Genomic DNA, 21266 nt, shown 5'->3' on the forward strand with positions numbered 1-21266 from the left:
AAAAACGAATTTACTCACCTGTTCCTGGGTGAGCTCCCAGTGCTGGATCTTGGTGCCCAGCCCTGACCCTGAAAAGTACTCACAACTATACTTACCTCTAACTCATTTTTCTCCCATAGGAAACCATTGTCTGCTTTTCTGTGAAATTTCTTCTAAGTGTCTATTTTTGCAAATTTGAAATATTCTTTTAAAATCGTACCATTTCTGCAAACGAAATAACTTACCTGCTTTTGATAAGGACCCCAGTCCTGAGTCTAGGCACCCAGTCCTGGATTACTAAAGTAACGATAAAGTACTCTACCTGCAATGTGAATTTCTTGCCATAGAGATCCATTGAATGTTTTCTTTGAAATATTTTCTAAGTGCTAACTTTTGAAATAGCTAAATATTATTTAAAAATCATTACAGTTATTAAGTCGACTTTCATCACTTGATTCTGAATACTGACCCAAGGCTGGTTCTAGGAGCCAGACCTGGAATTCCAAAAGTAATCTGAAAAGTAATTTATTACAAATAACCTGAATTTACCATTGAGCTCAATGCATTGTTATGTTTAGGAAATAGGATTGTTTATTGCAACCAACTGTGACTGTTTACACAAATTTATTGCTTAAGACAAAAGTATTTATGTTCAACCTCTCATTCTGAGAAAGTATATTTTTACCCCCTTTGTGGTTCTAAAAATAAAACAAGCATATATTTTATATATATAAACCATTGGCCTAGAGTTCAGTTATTGAGTGTGTGAAACCATTTGCTGACTGAGTGTGTACAATAAATGCTTTACACTGTCCTCTGGTACTGCCTTACTGCTCGACCAAGCTATCACTTTTGAGAGTAAGGTCATACCTAACTTTGACCTCTATCAGCCTCTGGGGGACTGTGGACTCTGTACACCCTGTACCTATTAGGGAACAGTATATACAGAGCCACTTTCTCACACCGAGAAGCCAGTGGACCTCAGCCAGGCGTAGCGTTTCAGGGCTACTGACATTGAAATCGTCCTGCCTAGCGAGTCGGCGGTGTCCAGCCCACAGCGAATGGCGAACTTTGCTGCATCCCTCCCTTTAGTGAACCACAGGAAAGTACGGCCTGGGCCTCCTCCGGGCACTGTGCCAGCATCTGCACAACCATGTCCCACACAGAGTGGGTGTAACGGCCCAAGAGATATGCGGTGTTCACCGATCACAGTCCTAAGCTGGCAGAAGAAAACATCTTCCCAAAATGATCCAGCTTCTTGGATTCCGTATCTGGGGAGCAGTAGTGAATGCACCTTTGGATGTCGAGGCTTGGATCACCAAGCTCTCAGGGGTAGGGTGTTGGGAGAGAAAGATGGGGTTGCCCGGGTCTGGGCGGTGGAGTTGGGCAATCATCCTATCCACAGGAGCCCCTGTGCTGGACTTGGACCAGTTGCCCAGAAGGATGTCGGTGAGGGCCTTGCTGAACGGCAGAAGGGGCTTCGAAGAGGCTGTTGCTGGTTGAAGCACTTCAGTTAGGAGGTTATTCCTGACTGCCACCGTAGGTAGCTCAAGGCCTCAGCCGCCCTACGCATCACCACAGCGTAGGAGGCTCCCTCCTCCGTAACCACGGCAGGGGGAGAAAGCATACCAAGGTCTGGGGATGCATCCAGACCACTGGCCTCATCCAATTCCTCTCTCCAGTCCGACTCTTCCAGCTGGTCTACTAGAGGGTCAATAGACCCCTCCCAGTCCTCCTCACCCTCCTCTGGCTGCCACTCAGGGCGATAAGGAACGCCAGGATAAAACAGAGGTACAAAAGTACCGGTTGACGCTGGTACCGGCGTTGGTCGGCGCCGGTCCGGCTCTGTGTCCATCTCGAGGGGGAGGCCGGGGTCGACGCCGGCTGGGGACACAACCGGCGTCGGAGGGGCGAGCTGTCGCCAATGGATTCTGTGCCGGAGGTGTCGTAAGGTCGGCTTGCGCCGATACGGACCCAGGCTTGGATCCCTGGGGGCCCTGCGGCGCCGAAGCAGCTGGCATCGAAGGCCTAGAACTCCCAGCCAAGTCCACAGGGCCCGAAGATGAGCTGGTGGTGTCGGGCTGCCCAAAGATGGAGTGGAGGACTTCGTAAAGGCTACGAAGTTGGGTAGGGGTCACCCCAGCTCCGGGGAAGGGTGGGAAGCTCAGAGCTGACCCAACAGGCTCCGCAGGCGGAGTCGGACGACAACCTTCCGCATCGCTGGTCACGTCGGCCGACTGACGGGGAGAAGGCGAAGAGCGACGGTGCTTCTTCGTGTGATTCGACTTACCCGAAGACTTCGAAGAGGAGTGATGGTGGTGACACCGCGACCGGTGCCGTGACCTCCCTCTCGACCTGGACCTCGAGCGGCACGGAGCTGACTGTCAGGCCTCAAGAAGCTTTCAGGACCGCACCCGCAAAGACGTCGGGTTCATGGCCCGGCAGTCAGAGCACGACTTCGGGTCATGGTCACGCTCCAGGCACCAGAGGCACACGAGATGTGGGTCCGTGACCGACACCGTTGATGTGACATCCCTTGCACCAGGAGTTGAATGACTCGAAAAAAGAAGTTGACTTAAAGACAAAAAAACTCTAATCAGAAAAGCCTAAGGGTACCGCTCTCTTCAGATTTGCGCTGGCTGGTGTGGAAAAAGAAAGAACTGACATCAGCGTGCAGGGGCTGCGCCTACGTAGATACCGTGACGTCATTCCGGCAATCACGACGCCAATGATGAACGTGGAGTCGACCGACGCCAGGGGTACTGCAGAAGAAAAATTCTCCAGATCCAGTCTGACTCCTGGGGGTAATTCTAAGGTAAGAAATCCATACCTAATAGTCTCTTTCAGATTATGTAGACTGCCAACATGAATGGAGAAAAAGGTTTGTAAACTAGCATGTTAATCTAGAAGAGATTTCAGGCTGCATAATCAAAGATTTGCTTTGTCATCCATGAAAAAACAGGCAGTCACCCATGGCTCACTTGATCGAAAGAAATACTTTAAGGTGAAGTTTGTGCCCAAATGCAATGTGGTCTTGAGGATGATGTATGATTCATGCCTGAAGAGGAAACAGATATTTAGAAAAACAACTTGTACTATTCTGGATCCAATGTAGAGTGGAGGAGTATGTGAAAATACAATAGATACTTGCTGCAAACTTTACACACACATCTTACATGTAAGGATAGAGGAGGAGAACCCAGCTTTGGAAGAACGGGCAGCACTTTTAATTGAGTTAGCCTTCGGGCTCCCACAACACTAGGGCTGCAGGGACAAAAAGGCTTCAACCCTGAACCAAAATCCATTGCCATGACTGCCAGTCATATAATACCCGGGAAAAAGGGGGCCACATACTTCCCTGCTACGGCTAAAAGTTCTCTTTAGGCTAAGTTAACAAATGTCTCTTATGATAAGGCAGTGCACATTTAATGTGTGGAGACTGTAGAGTATCACCATGAAAAACTCTGGGAAGGTCAGAAAAAGTGCTCAGGAAAGGATGGTACAGTTATACAAAACCCTGCAGAGAACAAAATGGTTACATACCAATAGGAGTAGTTTTGCAGCTTGAAGAATTTTCTCGATTCACATGCTGTGCATTATTCCGCCATCTAGTGGTTGGGTCCGGAATTGGCTTTGTTTTTTTTTCTCTTGTTTTGGTCGCTGTCAACCACCATTTGGTGCCAGGTACGTCCCCTGTGTGACATTAGACGGTATCCTGGAGGTCGACGTAAGTGGTAGCCATCTTTGGATTCTTTTTACTGTTCTTATTTTAAATCTGTAGTCCTTGAGATGGTTATTAGATAACTGATGTAATCATTTGCTTCCCCACCTGTTTGTTTTCCTTGAAGGGAAGGCCGGGTGGGTCGCATCTGAATCTAGAAAATTCTTCAAGCTGCAAAACTACTCCTACTAGTAAGTAACCATTTCGTTTTGCACCATGAATCCTTTTCTGGACTCTCATGCTGTGCATTCGATTACGTAGTGGTTTGTCCCATGCTTGGGAGGTTGTGGTGAGAAGAAGACCTTGCAAACAGGTGTTGAAGCACCTTCTGTCCAACTTGAGCTTCCTTACTCATTTGTATGTCCACACAGTAATGCTTTGTAAAAGTGTGTGGTGATGCCCATGTTGCTGCTGCACAAATGTTATGTTACCTTATAATGTATTTATAGCACGCACGGATACTCAAGAGTGTCCCGGCGCGAAGTGCCAACGTCAAGAGCAGAAGAGGCTGAGCATAGCAGGCTTAGTTAAAGAGCAAGGTCTTAAGTTGCTTCTTGAATAGCCTAGTATCTTGGATGTTGCGCAGTTCCAAAGGGAGAGAATTCCAGGCTTCTACTGCCTTAACAGATAGAGAGCTGCCCCCCCATTCGAGCAAGGCGGAAACGGGGGACCACTGCGCAACGTTGCACAGCGGAACACAGATGTCTTCGAGGAACATAGACGGCGAAGCATCTCCTAAGGTAAAGCGGCCCCAATCCGTGCAGAGCTCCATGAGCCAAAATGAGAGCTTTAAACCGGACACGGCGGGCCACAGGAAGCCAATGGAGATCACGCAAGTGTTGATTCATACTTTATCTTCCTGGAATACCAAGCAGAACCCTAGCTGCCGCATTCTGTATGGTTTGCAATTTTTTTTAGCTGGTAGCCAGGCAGGCCAATGTACAATGCATTGGCATAATCAATGCGTGACAGGATGAGATCACGAGTCACCATTTCCTTTTACCTGGCCGAGGTAGCACAAGGAAAAACTTTGAGCGATTTCAACGAGCCAAAGCATGCTCCCGCAAGTTTTTTTTATCTGCATGGAGAACCTGAGGTCGCTGAACCAGATCCCCAGGTTCTTAGCAGGGTCACCAACAGAATTGGGCAGGGGGTACTCAGTGGGCCATAAAGCCTCCCTAAAGGGCGGGGGAAAGGATCCATACAGAAGTACCTCCGACTTGTCCTTGTTGCACTTCAGCTGCGCCAGTTCAGACAGTTTTTAGCTTTGACCGGGGACAGTTCGTTTTCCTTCCAGGTGAATGGAAATAGTGTCAATGGGTACATTGGCCATGAAAGCAAGGGTTGCTCCCTTCTTTCTAGTGGAGTGAGCTGTTGGTCGTATAGTTAGCTCTTTTTTGGCATAGGCATAACATGATTGGATTGTTTGTACTATCCATTTAGCAATTGTAGCCTTCGTGACCAGTGATACTGTGTTGGTATGTGCGTAGGCGACAAACAACTGTTTGGTTTTACATATTTGTTCTGTCCTTCACAGATAATACAGCAATGCTCTCCTTACATCTAGGGTATGGAGGCGTCTTTCTCCTTTTGTCTTTGCGTTTTTGAAGAAAACTGGTAGGATGATATTCTGATTTAAGTGATATTGCCATGCCACCGTTGATAAGGAGTGTGGGTTTGTTTTTAAGATGACTTTATCCTTGTGGATTTGCAAATATGGTTCCTGTATTGTTCGAGCCTGTAGCTCACTTACTCTCCGCAGGGAAGTAATGGCAATGAGAAAGGTTGTAATGTGTTTGGGGTCAGCTGCATGCATGGGTTCAATGGGTTTTGCCATCAGTTGAGCAAGTACTGTATTTAGGCTCCATGTGGGAACTGGGGTTGCTCTGGGTGAGGCAATCCTTTTTGATCCTTCTAAGAACCTTTTCATTACAGGTCTTGTGAAGAAACTTGTGCATGGTTTTCCTCTTGTGTATGCTACTATGGCAGCAAGATGCACCTTTATACTTGAGTAGTTGATATTGTCCAAGAGAACAGTTAAGTATGGGATTACTGTTTCTTGTGTGTTAATAGAATTGTTTTTATTGTTAGCGGTGCACCAGGTGATGCATTGTTTCCATTTTCTTCTTATTGACTGTTTCCTTGCCTCTTTTAGGATTTCCATTGTTCGTGGAGGGAGGTTAAGGTAGCCAAATTCTATATACTCATGTGCCAAGCTGCCAGATGCAGTGTTACTGGTTCCGGGCTGAAATATCTGGCCTTGTTACATTGTTAGAAGGTCCTGGTCTGCTTTGATTTTGATCATTTCTCCCCTGGATAGTTGTAGCAGGGTTGAGTTCTCATTAAGGGTCAATGAGAATCATGTTTGTTCCTGGCTGATTTGCATTTTCTAGTACTGTTTGCATCAGCGGTATTGGTGGAAAGGCATAAGCAGATGTCTGTGACCAGTTGAGTGAAAGTGCCTTCCCCCTTGACAAGTGGTGTGGAAACCTCGAGGCAAAGAGTTGGCATTTCCTGTTCCGCAGTGTTGCAAACAGGTCTATCACTGGCGTTCCCCAGAGGTTGAAGATGTATTGTACGGTTTTCTGTTTCCACTCCGATTTGTGGGAGCAGTTGTTCTGTCTGCTCAGCTGGTCTGCTGTAATGTTGTCTACTCCTGGTAGATGTACTGTTTTAAGGTTGATTCTTTGTGCTATTGCCCATTTCCATATTTCCTGTGCAAGTGTGCTCAAGGGAAAGGACTCCGTGCCTCACTGCTTGTTAAGATAGGACATTGTTGTTGTATTGTCTGTTTGAATTAGGATAGTCCTCCTCTGGATGCGTTTCTGGAAGGAATGCCAGGAAGACAGTTTTCCTTTACAGGAAGTTGATGTGTTTTATGAAATCCTGTTCATTCCATTGACCACGTACTTCGAGCTGGTTGTAATGTGCTCACCAACCATTGAAGGATGCATCCGTGGTGATTGTCACAAATGGAGTTGGGCACTTGAAAGGTCTCCCCTGTGCTATGTTGTTGGATGCCCACCAGTGTATTTCTGCTTACACCTTTTGTGTAACAACCACTAGATCCTCCCAACTCCCTGTGGCTTGAGACCAGCTGTTGGTAAGCCATTCCTGGAATGAGCGGATGTGCAGGCGTGCGTGAGGAATAAGTGGGAGGCGTGATGCCATCATGCCCATCAGTCTCACGACTTTCCTCACTGTCAGATTGTCCCCTCAGGTAGAGGTTGCTTCTTAATGGATAGCCTTAATGGATAGCCTGTATCCTCTTTTGTGTGGGGTACGCTTTTGTACTTTTAGAGTTTAATCTTGAAGGATTTTTCCCCTTTCTGGTTTTGTTGAATATTTTTTGTGGCTTACTGAGAAACCAAGTTGCTGTAGTGTTTGGATGACTGATTGGACATGATTGTGGCATGTTTGCTTTGAGCGCACTCTTATGAGCCAGTCGTCCAGATAGGGATAGACGTGGATTCCTTCCCTTCTTAGATGTGCTGCCACTGAGGCTAGGCACTTTGTGAAGACCTGTGGAGCTGATTTTATCCCGAATGGGAGCACTTTGAACTGATAATGTGTTCTGTTGCTTAGAAACCATAGGTACTTTCTGTGTGCTTTGTACACAGGGATATGCAATCAGGCGTCTTTGAGATCTATTGTTGCCATGTAGTCTCCCTTTTGAATTTGTTGGGATTATTCCTTGAAGAGTACACATCGTGAAGCGTTGTGTTAGTATGAACCTGTTTATGAACCTTAAGTCCAGTATTGGCCTTAGAGTCAGGTCTTGTTTTAGTACTAGGAAGTATGGTGAGTAGTTTCCTTTGAAACATTCCTGTTTTGGTACTACTTCTATTGCTGAGTTTAGCTGCGTTAGTTCTGACTTCAGAAATGTTCTTGATTTTGGTGTGTTTGCAGGTGGTGTTTTTGTTAGCTTTATGCAATACCCGTACTTTACCAAATTTAATATCCAATTGTCTGTTGTGATATTTTGCCATTGTTTGAGGTACAGGGATATCCTCCCCCCCCCCCCCCACTGGTGTTTTGTGTGGGTTCTTTTCTGCAACTGAGTCAGTTAGAGTCATTTCCTCTTCCTCTGAGGGTTTGGCCTCTACCTCTCCCCCGAAAGGGCTGTTTTTGTTGTTGTTGCCAGCCTTGATAACTTCCCTATTGACCGGATTGTTGCCCAGGGGTTTGGCCTTGTGGTTGCTGTGACATCTGCTGTCCCTGACCAAATGCACCTCTTCCTGTGGTCTTTGTTGTTGAAACCACCTCTTTTAAAAGAACCTCTGTGATGTGGGGCTCCCATCGATCTAGCAGTCTCGTTGTCTTTTTTGATGTGCTGAAGGGATTCATCCACTTCCTTCCCAAAGAGTGGGTCACCAGTGAACGGTCTATTGCTGATGGAGGTTAGCATCTCCTGTTTGAAACCTGATATTCTTAGCCAGGCATGCCTTCTGAGGGTAGTGCCTGTGCACATTTGTCTACTGGCTGTGTCTGCAGCATCAAGGGTTGATGTCAGGCATGTATTGGCCACGTTTTTACCTTCCTGGACAATAGACCTTGCTCTTTTCTGGTCCTCTTCGGGTAGTTTATTGAGAATCTCCTCTAATTTGTCCCACTGCTGGTGGCTGTATCTATTTAGTGCATTGGAATTTGCAATGAGCCACTGTGTTGCTGCTTCCTTTTCCATTCTGCTCCCCACCATGTCCATTCTTTTACTCTCCTTTTCTGGTGGAGGACCGGTATTGGAGACTGCTATAGCCCTTCTTCTGGCTGTGGTGACTGCCCTGAGCCAGTATGCTAGGAAGCATTGGGAGGTAGTGAGTCCCCTTAATGGCAAGGGCTAGGGTTTCCAGGAGAAAACATGTGTCTCCTTTTTCTTCTTCGAGTGTGACTCCGAAATGGTCTGCTGCCCTCTTTACTAAGCCATTGTAGAAGGCTATGTTGTCTGGTGGTGATGCTTTCGAAGGATAACTGCATACCTCCTCCTCGGGACTCTCGGCATCGAGATCGTTTCATGAACCCTCGAAATTTTTAGAGACTTCCTCCTCAGGTAGGTCCCCGTATTCTTTGGGATCTTCGTTGCGAGGATCTGGTGTTGGGGGCGAGTCGAAGATACCTTCTTCCTCTCCCTCGGTGTCTTCCGCTTCTTCGGCATGGACGTTTTCCGGTTCGGCAACCGTTGTTTTAGGGATTCGAAAATCCTTCAGCGATGCGTCAAACTCGTTTTTCTTTTGGAAGAGCGTTGCCATTTCGTCCTCGAGACTTTTCCTTTTCTTTTCGACCTCGAGAGCTCTCTCGGCGTCTGAGAACCGGGGATTTTCTCGTCTTGCTAGCGGCCACGTCCGGTTTCGACGGCATAGTGCTTTTCTTTGCGGGTTTGTGTTTGACCCCTTGTTTCTGGGTCTTCTGCGATTTATCCTTCTCTGTAACCTTTGGTTGGGTTCAGTGGGGTTCTTTTAATCGCGGCTGACCCTCAATCGCCTTTTTGCTCGGCGTCGGGTCTGCCTTGGGCTGCGCCTAATGTTCGTGGCCTTCGGTTCCGACGTATGTGTATGGTATCTTACCTTATCAGTTTTCTTTGTTTTTTCGCTCGCCTTCTTGTGGGTTTTTTCTGACTCTACTTCTAGAATTTTGACATCCGATCCCTCTTGCGGCAATTCTGCTTGTACTCCGCATTCTTCCTTGTCGCTGGTGAAACCCAGGTCTTTGAGGGATGTCCTTTTTGCGGTCTGTGACATTGTGGCATAGTGGGCCTCTTTGGTTTCGTGGCTTCCTAGTGTCTTCGACGGAAAAGCCACACAGGGCCCACAGTCCTTATCCAGATGATCCCTGGGCAGGCACAGGTTGCAGACGTCATGTGGATCGGGTTGAGCGTACTTGTGGTGGCACGTGGGACACAACTTGAAAGGGCTGTTTTCCATGTCCCCTACCTCGCCATTTGTGGACCGACTAGGTCCTCTGTGGTGTCGTCGCCGGAGCTCTACTCATGTGCCCAGTTATGGCTTCGATGAAAGGTGTGATTCATGGTAGCCTTTTCTTGAAGTATTTTAGGAAAAATCTGAAAAATCTACGAACCTTCCCATCTTGCTTCCTCAACGGTGGAAAAAAGAATCTGAAGATGGCTACCACGCACGTCGACCTTCAGGATACCGTCTGATGTCACACAGGGGACGTACCTTGCACCAAATGGTGGTCGACAGCGACCTAAACAAGAAAAAAAAAGCCAATTCCGGACCCAACTAAATGGTGGAATAATGCACCGCATGTGAATCCAGAAAATGATTCACGCTGCAAAACCACTTTACCAACATATACCCCACGAAGGACCAGATCCTAAGACCACTTTCAATTTGGTGCAGCCTCCCTTTATCTAGTTACCATCTAAGTCACCCTTGATAGCTAAACAGGCACTCCAGCAACACCACTGTGCTCACATTTGTTGCTCACATTATGTAATTCCAATCTTGGAAAACTCGAACCTCCTGCAAGGTGTGAGAAAGTGGCTCTGTATATACTGTTCCCTAATAGGTACAGGGTGTACAGAGTCCACAGTCCCCCAGAGGCTGATAGAGGTCAAAGTTAGGTATGACCTTACTCTCAAAAGTGGTAGCTTGGTCGAGCAGTAAGGCAGTACCAGAGGACAGTGTAAAGCATTTATTGTACACACTCAGTCAGCAAATGGTTTCACACACTCAATAACTGAACTCTAGGCCAATGATTTGTATATATAAAATATATGCTTGTTTTATTTTTAGAACCACAAGGGGGTAAAAATATACTTTCTCAGAATGAGAGGTTGAATATAAATACTTTTGTTTCAAGCAATAAATTTGTAAAACAGTCACAGTTGGTTGCAATAAACAATCCTATTTCCTAAACATAACAATGCATTGAGCTCAATGGTAAATTCAGGTTATTTGTAATAAATTACTTTTCAGATTACTTTTGGAATTCCAGGTCTGGATCCTAGAACCAGCCTGGGGTCAGTATTCAGAATCAAGTGAGGAAAGTCGACTTAATAACTGTAATGATTTTTAGATAATATTTAGCTATTTCAAAAGTTAGCACTTAGAAAATATTTCACAGAAAACATTCAATGGATCTCTATGGCAAGAAATTCAAATTGCAGGTAGAGTACTTTATCGTTACTTTAGTAATCCAGGACTGGGTGCCTAGACCCAGGACTGGGGTCCTTATCAAAAGCAGGTAAGTAATTTCGTTTGCAGAAATGGTACGATTTTAAAAGAATATTTCAAATTTGCAAAAGTAGACACTTAGAAGAAATTTCACAGAAAAGCAGACAATGGTTTCCTATGGGAGAAAAATGAGTTAGAAGTAAGTATAGTTGTGAACACTTTTCAGAGTCAGGGCTGGGCACCAAGATCCAGCACTGGGAGCTCACCTAGGAGCAGGTGAGTAAATTCGTTTTTGTCACTTGGCTGATTTTTGGTGAATTTTTGCAGTTTTGAAAAGTTCACACTTAGAAGATTTTTGAAGAAAAAGCCAGTCAATGTTACCCTATGAGGAAAATGAAGTTAGCGGTTTAAGGGTAAGTACTCGACTGGTAATGTTGAAATTCCGGGCATGGACTCAGGGGTCCCCCAGTGTCAGGTAAGTACAGTTGGTCCACCCTCAGCGGTTTCAGGACGGCCGGGTGCAGAGAGAGTTGGGCCCAATGTTATCCTATGAGGGATAGGGGGGCCTTGGTTGGTGGCTGCTGTCTGGCAAGCCACGCGGCTGTGGGAGCTGGGCTCCTGGTCACTTACTCAGGGCAAGTGGGGAAGTAGGTTAGAGTAGAGAGGGCACTGCCAGGGCCACTCGGGCGGCTGGGTGCAGGGTGCTTTTGAGCCTTAGGGCGCTCAATGGAAATCAATGGGAATGTTCCGGTTTGGAAAGAGGCTGCAGGCTCGGGGACGAGGATGTTTCAGGTGCCACCACCACTTCGAGAGGTAAGTTGGGTAGTTGTAGGTTAGGTGGGTACCCCGAGATTGGGCACAGGGGGTCGCAGGGCGCCGGGTGCAGGGGTGCCTTTTGACGTCGGGAATCTTACCCTCTGGTTGATCGCGGCTGGGGTGGCACTTGGTTCTGAGGCTGCAGGCTTCTTCCGGGATGTCGAGGGGGGTCCTTGGGTGCCGGACTCGGGGTCACAGTCGCCGTGGGGTCGTCCTCAGGGTCTTTGTCCACTCCGGCACTGGCCAGGCTTGGCTGGTGCAGAGTGTGTTGGGTCCGCGGTCCCGGGCTGGTGCCAGGGATAGCAAGTAGGTTTCTTGAGTAGAGCCTCTACTCGTGGGAGTCCCAGGGGCTTAGAGCTAAAGGGTAGCCAGGTCCTCCGGGGTTGGTGAGGTTGCTGGCCACGTGGGATGCCGCGCTGGTGCAGGTTCGAGAGTCGACAGGCCGGTAGGGCTGGGGCCAAAGCAGTTGGTGTCTTCTTCTCTTTTTAGCAGCTGCAGGGCAGGTCTTTGTTCTTCTTGCTCTTCTTGTCGTTTTTCTATCTGGAATCTGGGGAAGGAAGGTTCAGGGGGCCCCTAAATACTAGATTTAGGGGCGTTACAGGTAGGTGAAGGCCAGGGACCAATGGGTCCTTGTCCTGGGGTGGGTACACCCCCTATCCTGCCTCTCTCCTGTGGGAGGGGGGCAGTAGCCTAATCCTGATAGGGTAGGGCCTCCCATCTTCAAGATGGCGAGAGCCCGGAGATGTGCTTCACCTCGCCTCCCCCACCTGAGGGGTGGGGTGGGCAGGCTGGCACATCCCCTGTCCTTGTATGGGGTTTCCGGCCAAGCTTCCCGCCAGAGTGGGGGGTTGCAGTGGCCTGGGGAAACTCCAACTGGCGGCATGCCTTTGAAGCTTCCCTTTGCTCATCCTGGGGGAGGAGATTTCTCACCTCACCCAGGATGTGCATTGTTGCAGGCCCGGGAGAGCAGGGGCTCTCCCACCCAGGGGTCCAGCAACGTGTCTGCTGTGTGGCAGCCTGGGCAGCCTCAGAGCAGACGTGGATTGCAAGTTAGCTGTAAGGGGGCATCTTCTAAGATGCCCTCTGGGGTGCTTAGTACATTAAATCCCACACTGGCATCAGTGTGGGTTCAATGTGCTGAGAAGTTTGATACCAAACTTCCCAGGCTTCAGTGTTGCCAATATGGTGCTGTGGAGCTCGTGTTTGACAAGCTCTCAGCACCATGTATTCTTAAATGACAGCACTGCACTTACAGTGCCCAGGAATGGACCCGGGTACTGTAGGGGCACAGGGCTCCTGCTCCTGTGCCCACACCATAGGCGTAATGCACCCAGCTAGAGGGGTGGCTGACATATGCCTTGGCAGTGTAGGTGATGGGCATGGTACACAGTGATGTGTGCCATGTCGACTCTTTGTTTTGTCCTGCACCCAGACACTCAGCCTGCAAGGGCAGTGTGTGTGTGTAAGGGTACAGGGCCTCTGAGGGTGGCACAATGAGTGCTGCAGCCCTTAGAGGCCTTCCCTGGTCACAAGGCCCTGGGTACCTAGGGTACCATTTACTAGGGGCTGACATGTGGCTAGGGTTTGCCAATTTGGAGTTTGTGTGGTTTAAGGAAGGAACATAGGCCCTGGGCACCTGATTGGCAGGAACCCAGGGTACACTCAATCGAAGTACATTCAGCAATTTAGCAAAAAGTGGGGGCATACCATGCAAGAAAGATGGCACTTTCTCACACAACCCCCCCCCAAACGAAAGGTGATGAGACTAACCTTGTCCTATGGAGTCTTCATTGTCTAAGTGGAAGAACCTGGAAAGTCCATCTGCATTGGCATGGGCAGTCCCTGGTCTGTGTTCCACTTCAAAGTCCATTCCCTGTAGGGAGATGGACCACCTCAGTAGTTTTGGATTTTCCCCTTTCATCTGCATTAGCCATCTGAGAGGTCTGTGGTCAGTTTGAACTAGGAAGTGAGTGCCAAACAAGTATGGCCTCAGCTTCTTCAGGGACCAAACCACAGCAAAGGCCTCCCTCTCAATGGCACTCCAACGCTGCTCTCTAGGGAGTAGTCTTCTGCTTATAAAAGCAACAGGTTGGTCTTGGCCTTCATCATTGGTCTGGGATAGGACCGCTCCTATCCCTAGCTCAGAGGCATCAGTCTGCACTATGAACTGCTTGGCATAATCTGGAGCTTTTAGAATTGGTGCTGAGCACATTGCTTCTTTTAGGGTGTCAAAAGCCTTTTGACAACTAACTGTCCAGTTAACTTTCTTGGGCATTTTCTTGGAGGTGAGTTCTGTGAGGGGGGTCACAATGGACCCATACCCCTTCACAAACCTCCTGTAGTACCCAGTCAAGCCAAGGAATGCCCTGACTTGGGTCTGGGTGGTTGGAGCTATCCAGTCCATGATGGCCTGGATTTTGGGTTGTAAGGGCTGTACCTGGCCTCCACCTACAAGGTGGCCCAAGTACACCACAGTGCCCTGCCCTATCTGGCATTTGGATGCCTTGATAGTGAGACCTGCACTCTGCAGAGCCTCTAAAACCTTCCCAAGGTGGATCAGGTGATCCTGCCAGGTGGAGCTAAAGACAGCAATATCATCAAGATAAGCTGCACTAAAGGACTCCAACCCAGCCAGGACATGGTTCACCAACCTCTGGAAGGTGGCAGGGGCATTCTTTAACCCAAAGGGCATCACAGTAAACTGATAATGCCCATCAGGGGTGGAGAATGCGGTCTTTTCTTTTGCTCCTGGGGCCATGCCAATCTGCCAGTACCCTGCAGTTAAGTCAAAGGTACTGAGAAATTTGGCAGCCCCCAATTTGTCTATCAGTTCATCTGCTCTTGGGATAGGGTGAGCATCTGTCTTGGTGACAGGGTTGAGCCCTCTATAGTCCACACAGAACCTCATCTCTCTCTTTTCACCCTGTTGATGAGGTTTGGGGACCAGAACCACTGGGCTAGCCCAGGGGCTCTCTGAAGGCTCAATGACCCCTAACTCCAGCATCTTGCTGACCTCAGCTTTGATGCTTTCCTTGACTTGATCTGACTGTCGATAGATTTTGTTCTTGACAGGTGCACTGTCACCAGTGTCCACATCATGGGTACACCAGCTTGTCAGACCAGGGGTCAGGGAAAAGAGGCTAGCATATTGTTGCAAGACTTGCTTGCAGTCAGTCTGCTGTTGGGCAGAGAGGGTGTCTGAGAAAATCACACCATCTACTGACCCATCTTTTGGGCTGTAGGATAGGAGGTCAGGGAGTGGCTCACTCTCTGCTTCCTGTTCTTCATCAGTCACCATCAGCATGGTGATGTCAGCCCTATCATTGTAGAGTTTAAGGCGGTTCACATGGATGACCCTTTTGGGTGTCCTGCTAGTGCCCAGGTCAACTAGATAGGTGACCTCACTCTTTCTCTCTAGGATAGGGTAAGGGCCACTCCATTTGTCTTGGAGAGCCCTTGGTGCCACTGGCTCCAAAACCCACACCTGTTGCCCTGGTTGAAATTCAACCAGTGCAGCTTTTTGGTCATACCAGTGCTTCTGGAGCTCCTGGCTGGCCTCAAGGTTCTTGGATGCTTTTTCCATATACTCAGCCATTCTGGACCTTAGGCCAAGCACATAGTCCACTATGTCCTGTTTGGGTTCTTGAAGAGGCCTCTCCCAGCCCTCCTTTACAAGACACAGTGGTCCCCTTACAGGATGACCAAACAGAAGTTCAAAGGGTGAGAAACCTACTCCCTTCTGTGGCACTTCCCTGTAGGCGAAAAGCAAGCATGGTAATAGGACATCCCACCTCCTCTTGAGTTTCTCAGGGAGTCCCATGATCATACCTTTCAATGTCTTGTTGAACCTCTCAACAAGGCCATTGGTTTGTGGGTGGTAGGGTGTAGTAAACTTGTACTGCACTCCACACTCTTTCCACATGTGTGTTAGGTAAGCAGACATGAAGTTGGAACCTCTGTCTGAAACCACCTCCTTAGGAAAACCCACCCTGGTGAAGACACCCAGGAGGGCCTTGGCTACTGCAGGAGCTGTAGTAGTCCTAAGTGGAATTGCTTCAGGGTACCTAGTAGCATGATCCACTACTACTAGAATGAATTTGTTCCCTGAGGCTGTGGGAGGTTCGAGTGGACCCACAATGTCCACACCTACTCTTTCAAAGGGGACCCCCACCACTGGTAGTGGAATGAGGGGGGCCTTTGGGTGGCCACCTGTCTTGCCACTGGCCTGACAGGTAACACAGGAGCTGACAAACTCCTTCACCTTTTGGTGCATCTGGGGCCAGTAAAAGTGACTCACTAACCTTTCCCAAGTTTTGGATTGCCCCAGATGTCCAGCTAGGGGGATGTCATGAGCCAAAGTTAGGAGGAACTCCCTGTACTTCTGTGGCACTACCACCCTCCTGGTGGCTCCAGGAGTGGGGTCTCTTGCCTCAGCATACAGTAATCCCTCTTCCCAATAAGCTCTGTGGGTACCACTGACATCTCCCCTGGCTTCTGAAGCAGCTTGTTGTCTCAGGCTTTCAAGAGTGGGACAGTCTCGCTGACCCTGGCACAGCTCTTCCCTAGAGGGTCCCCCTGGGCCCAAGAGTTCAACCTGGTACGGGTCAAGCTCCATGGACTCAGTTCCCTCAGAGGTATCTACATCCTCTCCAGGGGGAGAGGGGTTCTGAGTGTTGGGCTGTACAGAAGCTGGTCCCCCAGTCTTCTTGTCCTTCCTCTTGGTTGGTTGGGCCATTATTCCAGGCTCCAAACCTACTTTTTCACCCTTCCTCTTGCTCTGTGCTCTGGTTTGCACACACACCAATTCAGGGATGCCCAGCATGGCTGCATGGGCCTTTAACTCAACCTCAGCCCAGGCTGAGGTTTCCAGATCATTTCCAAGCAGACATGCAGCTGGCAACTTTGGAGAGACCACTACCTGTTTCAGGCCAGTAACCCCCCCCCAGCCTAATGTTACCATGGCCATGGGATGACTAGTGGTGACACTGTCAGCGTTGGTGACTGGGTAAGACTTCCCAATCAAGTATTGCTCAGGGGAAACCAGTGTGTCTTTCACCATAGTGACACTGGCACCTGTATCCCTCAGAGCTTCTACCCTAGTTCCATTCACCCAGGGGTACTGTAAGTATTTCTTCAAGTTGGGGGGCCACACAGCCACAGTGGCAAACTCCACTTCTCCCAAGGAGACTAAACTTGCTTCAGTGTGTTCCCAGATTTGCTCAGGGTACACCTCTGATCCCATTTGTATACTTGCTGCCCCAGGAGTGGCTGTACTGGGTGCCTTAGGGGCTTTGTTTTGGGGGCAAGATACAGTTAGGTGTCCCTGCTTCTTACAGGTATTACAAAAGGCCTTTAAGGGATCAAAGTTCTTCCCCCTATATGGTTGGGGCACATAGGGAGTAGTTTGGGTCCCACCCACCTGAACAGGTTTTTGGGGCCCTTTGGAAGACTCAGACTTTTTATCTTGGGGATTCTCACCACCTTTCCCCTGGGGAGGTTTTGTGACCACCTTCTTTTGGTCACCCCCAGTGGTTGTCTTGGTCACCCTAGTCTTGACCCAGTGGTCCGCCTTCTTTCCCAATTCTTGGGGAGAAATTAGACCTAGGTCTACCAAATGCTGATGCAACTTTTCATTTGTGCAGTTACTCAAAATATGTTCCTTCATGAATAAATTGTACAATCCAGTAAAATCCTGCACACCATGTCCAGCTAACCAACCATCCAGTGTCTTCACTGAGAAATCTACAAAATCAATCCAGGACTGGGTCTGGGTTTTGTGAGCCCCCCTGAACCTAATTCTATACTCCTCAGTGGTGAATCCAAATCCCTCAATCAGAGCTTTCTTCATGAGGTCATAGGATCCTGCTTCTGGCCCAGAGAGGGTCAGAAGCCTGTCCCTGCAGTTACCAGAGAACAGTTCCCACAGGAGTGCCCCCCAGAGAGGTTTCTTTACTTTCCTGATATCACAAGCCCTCTCAAAGGCTGTGAACCATTTGGTGATATCATCACCTTCCTCAAATTTAGGGACAATCCCTTTGGGGATTTTAAGGTCAGAAGTTTCCTCCCTATCCTTGTTTTTATTATTGCTGCCACCATTGATGGGTGCTAAACCCATCTCTCTCCTTTCCTTTTCTAGAGCCAGCAGCCTGGACTCTAGATCTATTCTTTTGGCCAGCCTCACAAGGCTGTCCTCTTCACTGGGGGGTCCCCCAGTGTTGTCTCTGGGACCAGAGCCACCTGTGTGGTCTCTAGGTGCCCAGATGCTATGTCTTGAGTTGGAGGGTATGGGTGCCATCTCCTCCCTAGGGAATAGTATGGGGAGGTTGCTGTCCTCCTCCCCTGTTTCCCTTTCCTCATCTGACTGGCCATCACCATGTTCAGATGGGTGGTCTTTAGCATACTCAGCCAGGAGCTCCTGGAGCCCTTGTTTGGATGGATGCTGACCCATTTGTAAATTTTTGAGTTTACATAAGGACCTCAATTCCTTGAAAGACAAGTGTAAGTAAGGTGTGAGGTCGAGCTCCTCCACCAGGTCCATGTTATTATTATCACTAATAGCTGGGTTTGTTTGAGACATTCTAACCTGACAGTTCTAACCCTCTACCCTGACTATAGTGACTTTTATTTTTCTAAAATTCTAATGGGACTTAAGCAAGGCCCTAGCAAGACTTTTAGTAATTTTGGAAAAACCAATCAGAATTCTAAAGGCAATTTTTAAGAGTTCTGTCGTGTGATCAGATGGTAACCAAGTAGTCCAACAAATGCAAGTTTGTATCCCACCGCTGATCCACCAATGTGAGAAAGTGGCTCTGTATATACTGTTCCCTAATAGGTACAGGGTGTACAGAGTCCACAGTCCCCCAGAGGCTGATAGAGGTCAAAGTTAGGTATGACCTTACTCTCAAAAGTGGTAGCTTGGTCGAGCAGTAAGGCAGTACCAGAGGACAGTGTAAAGCATTTATTGTACACACTCAGTCAGCAAATGGTTTCACACACTCAATAACTGAACTCTAGGCCAATGATTTGTATATATAAAATATATGCTTGTTTTATTTTTAGAACCACAAGGGGGTAAAAATATACTTTCTCAGAATGAGAGGTTGAATATAAATACTTTTGTTTCAAGCAATAAATTTGTAAAACAGTCACAGTTGGTTGCAATAAACAATCCTATTTCCTAAACATAACAATGCATTGAGCTCAATGGTAAATTCAGGTTATTTGTAATAAATTACTTTTCAGATTACTTTTGGAATTCCAGGTCTGGATCCTAGAACCAGCCTGGGGTCAGTATTCAGAATCAAGTGAGGAAAGTCGACTTAATAACTGTAATGATTTTTAGATAATATTTAGCTATTTCAAAAGTTAGCACTTAGAAAATATTTCACAGAAAACATTCAATGGATCTCTATGGCAAGAAATTCAAATTGCAGGTAGAGTACTTTATCGTTACTTTAGTAATCCAGGACTGGGTGCCTAGACCCAGGACTGGGGTCCTTATCAAAAGCAGGTAAGTAATTTCGTTTGCAGAAATGGTACGATTTTAAAAGAATATTTCAAATTTGCAAAAGTAGACACAGAAGAAATTTCACAGAAAAGCAGACAATGGTTTCCTATGGGAGAAAAATGAGTTAGAAGTAAGTATAGTTGTGAACACTTTTCAGAGTCAGGGCTGGGCACCAAGATCCAGCACTGGGAGCTCACCTAGGAGCAGGTGAGTAAATTCGTTTTTGTCACTTGGCTGATTTTTGGTGAATTTTTGCAGTTTTGAAAAGTTCACACTTAGAAGATTTTTGAAGAAAAAGCCAGTCAATGTTACCCTATGAGGAAAATGAAGTTAGCGGTTTAAGGGTAAGTACTCGACTGGTAATGTTGAAATTCCGGGCATGGACTCAGGGGTCCCCCAGTGTCAGGTAAGTACAGTTGGTCCACCCTCAGCGGTTTCAGGACGGCCGGGTGCAGAGAGAGTTGGGCCCAATGTTATCCTATGAGGGATAGGGGGGCCTTGGTTGGTGGCTGCTGTCTGGCAAGCCACGCGGCTGTGGGAGCTGGGCTCCTGGTCACTTACTCAGGGCAAGTGGGGAAGTAGGTTAGAGTAGAGAGGGCACTGCCAGGGCCACTCGGGCGGCTGGGTGCAGGGTGCTTTTGAGCCTTAGGGCGCTCAATGGAAATCAATGGGAATGTTCCGGTTTGGAAAGAGGCTGCAGGCTCGGGGACGAGGATGTTTCAGGTGCCACCACCACTTCGAGAGGTAAGTTGGGTAGTTGTAGGTTAGGTGGGTACCCCGGGATTGGGCACAGGGGGTCGCAGGGCGCCGGGTGCAGGGGTGCCTTTTGACGTCGGGAATCTTACCCTCTGGTTGATCGCGGCTGGGGTGGCACTTGGTTCTGAGGCTGCAGGCTTCTTCCGGGATGTCGAGGGGGGTCCTTGGGTGCCGGACTCGGGGTCACAGTCGCCGTGGGGTCGTCCTCAGGGTCTTTGTCCACTCCGGCACTGGCCAGGCTTGGCTGGTGCAGAGTGTGTTGGGTCCGCGGTCCCGGGCTGGTGCCAGGGATAGCAAGTAGGTTTCTTGAGTAGAGCCTCTACTCGTGGGAGTCCCAGGGGCTTAGAGCTAAAGGGTAGCCAGGTCCTCCGGGGTTGGTGAGGTTGCTGGCCACGTGGGATGCCGCGCTGGTGCAGGTTCGAGAGTCGACAGGCCGGTAGGGCTGGGGCCAAAGCAGTTGGTGTCTTCTTCTCTTTTTAGCAGCTGCAGGGCAGGTCTTTGTTCTTCTTGCTCTTCTTGTCGTTTTTCTATCTGGAATCTGGGGAAGGAAGGTTCAGGGGGCCCCTAAATACTAGATTTAGGGGCGTTACAGGTAGGTGAAGGCCAGGGACCAATGGGTCCTTGTCCTGGGGTGGGTACACCCCCTATCCTGCCTCTCTCCTGTGGGAGGGGGGCAGTAGCCTAATCCTGATAGGGTAGGGCCTCCCATCTTCAAGATGGCGAGAGCCCGGAGATGTGCTTCACCTCGCCTCCCCCACCTGAGGGGTGGGGTGGGCAGGCTGGCACATCCCCTGTCCTTGTATGGGGTTTCCGGCCAAGCTTCCCGCCAGAGTGGGGGGTTGCAGTGGCCTGGGGAAACTCCAACTGGCGGCATGCCTTTGAAGCTTCCCTTTGCTCATCCTGGGGGAGGAGATTTCTCACCTCACCCAGGATGTGCATTGTTGCAGGCCCGGGAGAGCAGGGGCTCTCCCACCCAGGGGTCCAGCAACGTGTCTGCTGTGTGGCAGCCTGGGCAGCCTCAGAGCAGACGTGGATTGCAAGTTAGCTGTAAGGGGGCATCTTCTAAGATGCCCTCTGGGGTGCTTAGTACATTAAATCCCACACTGGCATCAGTGTGGGTTCAATGTGCTGAGAAGTTTGATACCAAACTTCCCAGGCTTCAGTGTTGCCAATATGGTGCTGTGGAGCTCGTGTTTGACAAGCTCTCAGCACCATGTATTCTTAAATGACAGCACTGCACTTACAGTGCCCAGGAATGGACCCGGGTACTGTAGGGGCACAGGGCTCCTGCTCCTGTGCCCACACCATAGGCGTAATGCACCCAGCTAGAGGGGTGGCTGACATATGCCTTGGC

This window comes from Triturus cristatus, chromosome 9, assembly GCF_964204655.1.
Source record: "Triturus cristatus chromosome 9, aTriCri1.1, whole genome shotgun sequence".
NCBI lineage: Eukaryota > Metazoa > Chordata > Amphibia > Caudata > Salamandridae > Triturus > Triturus cristatus.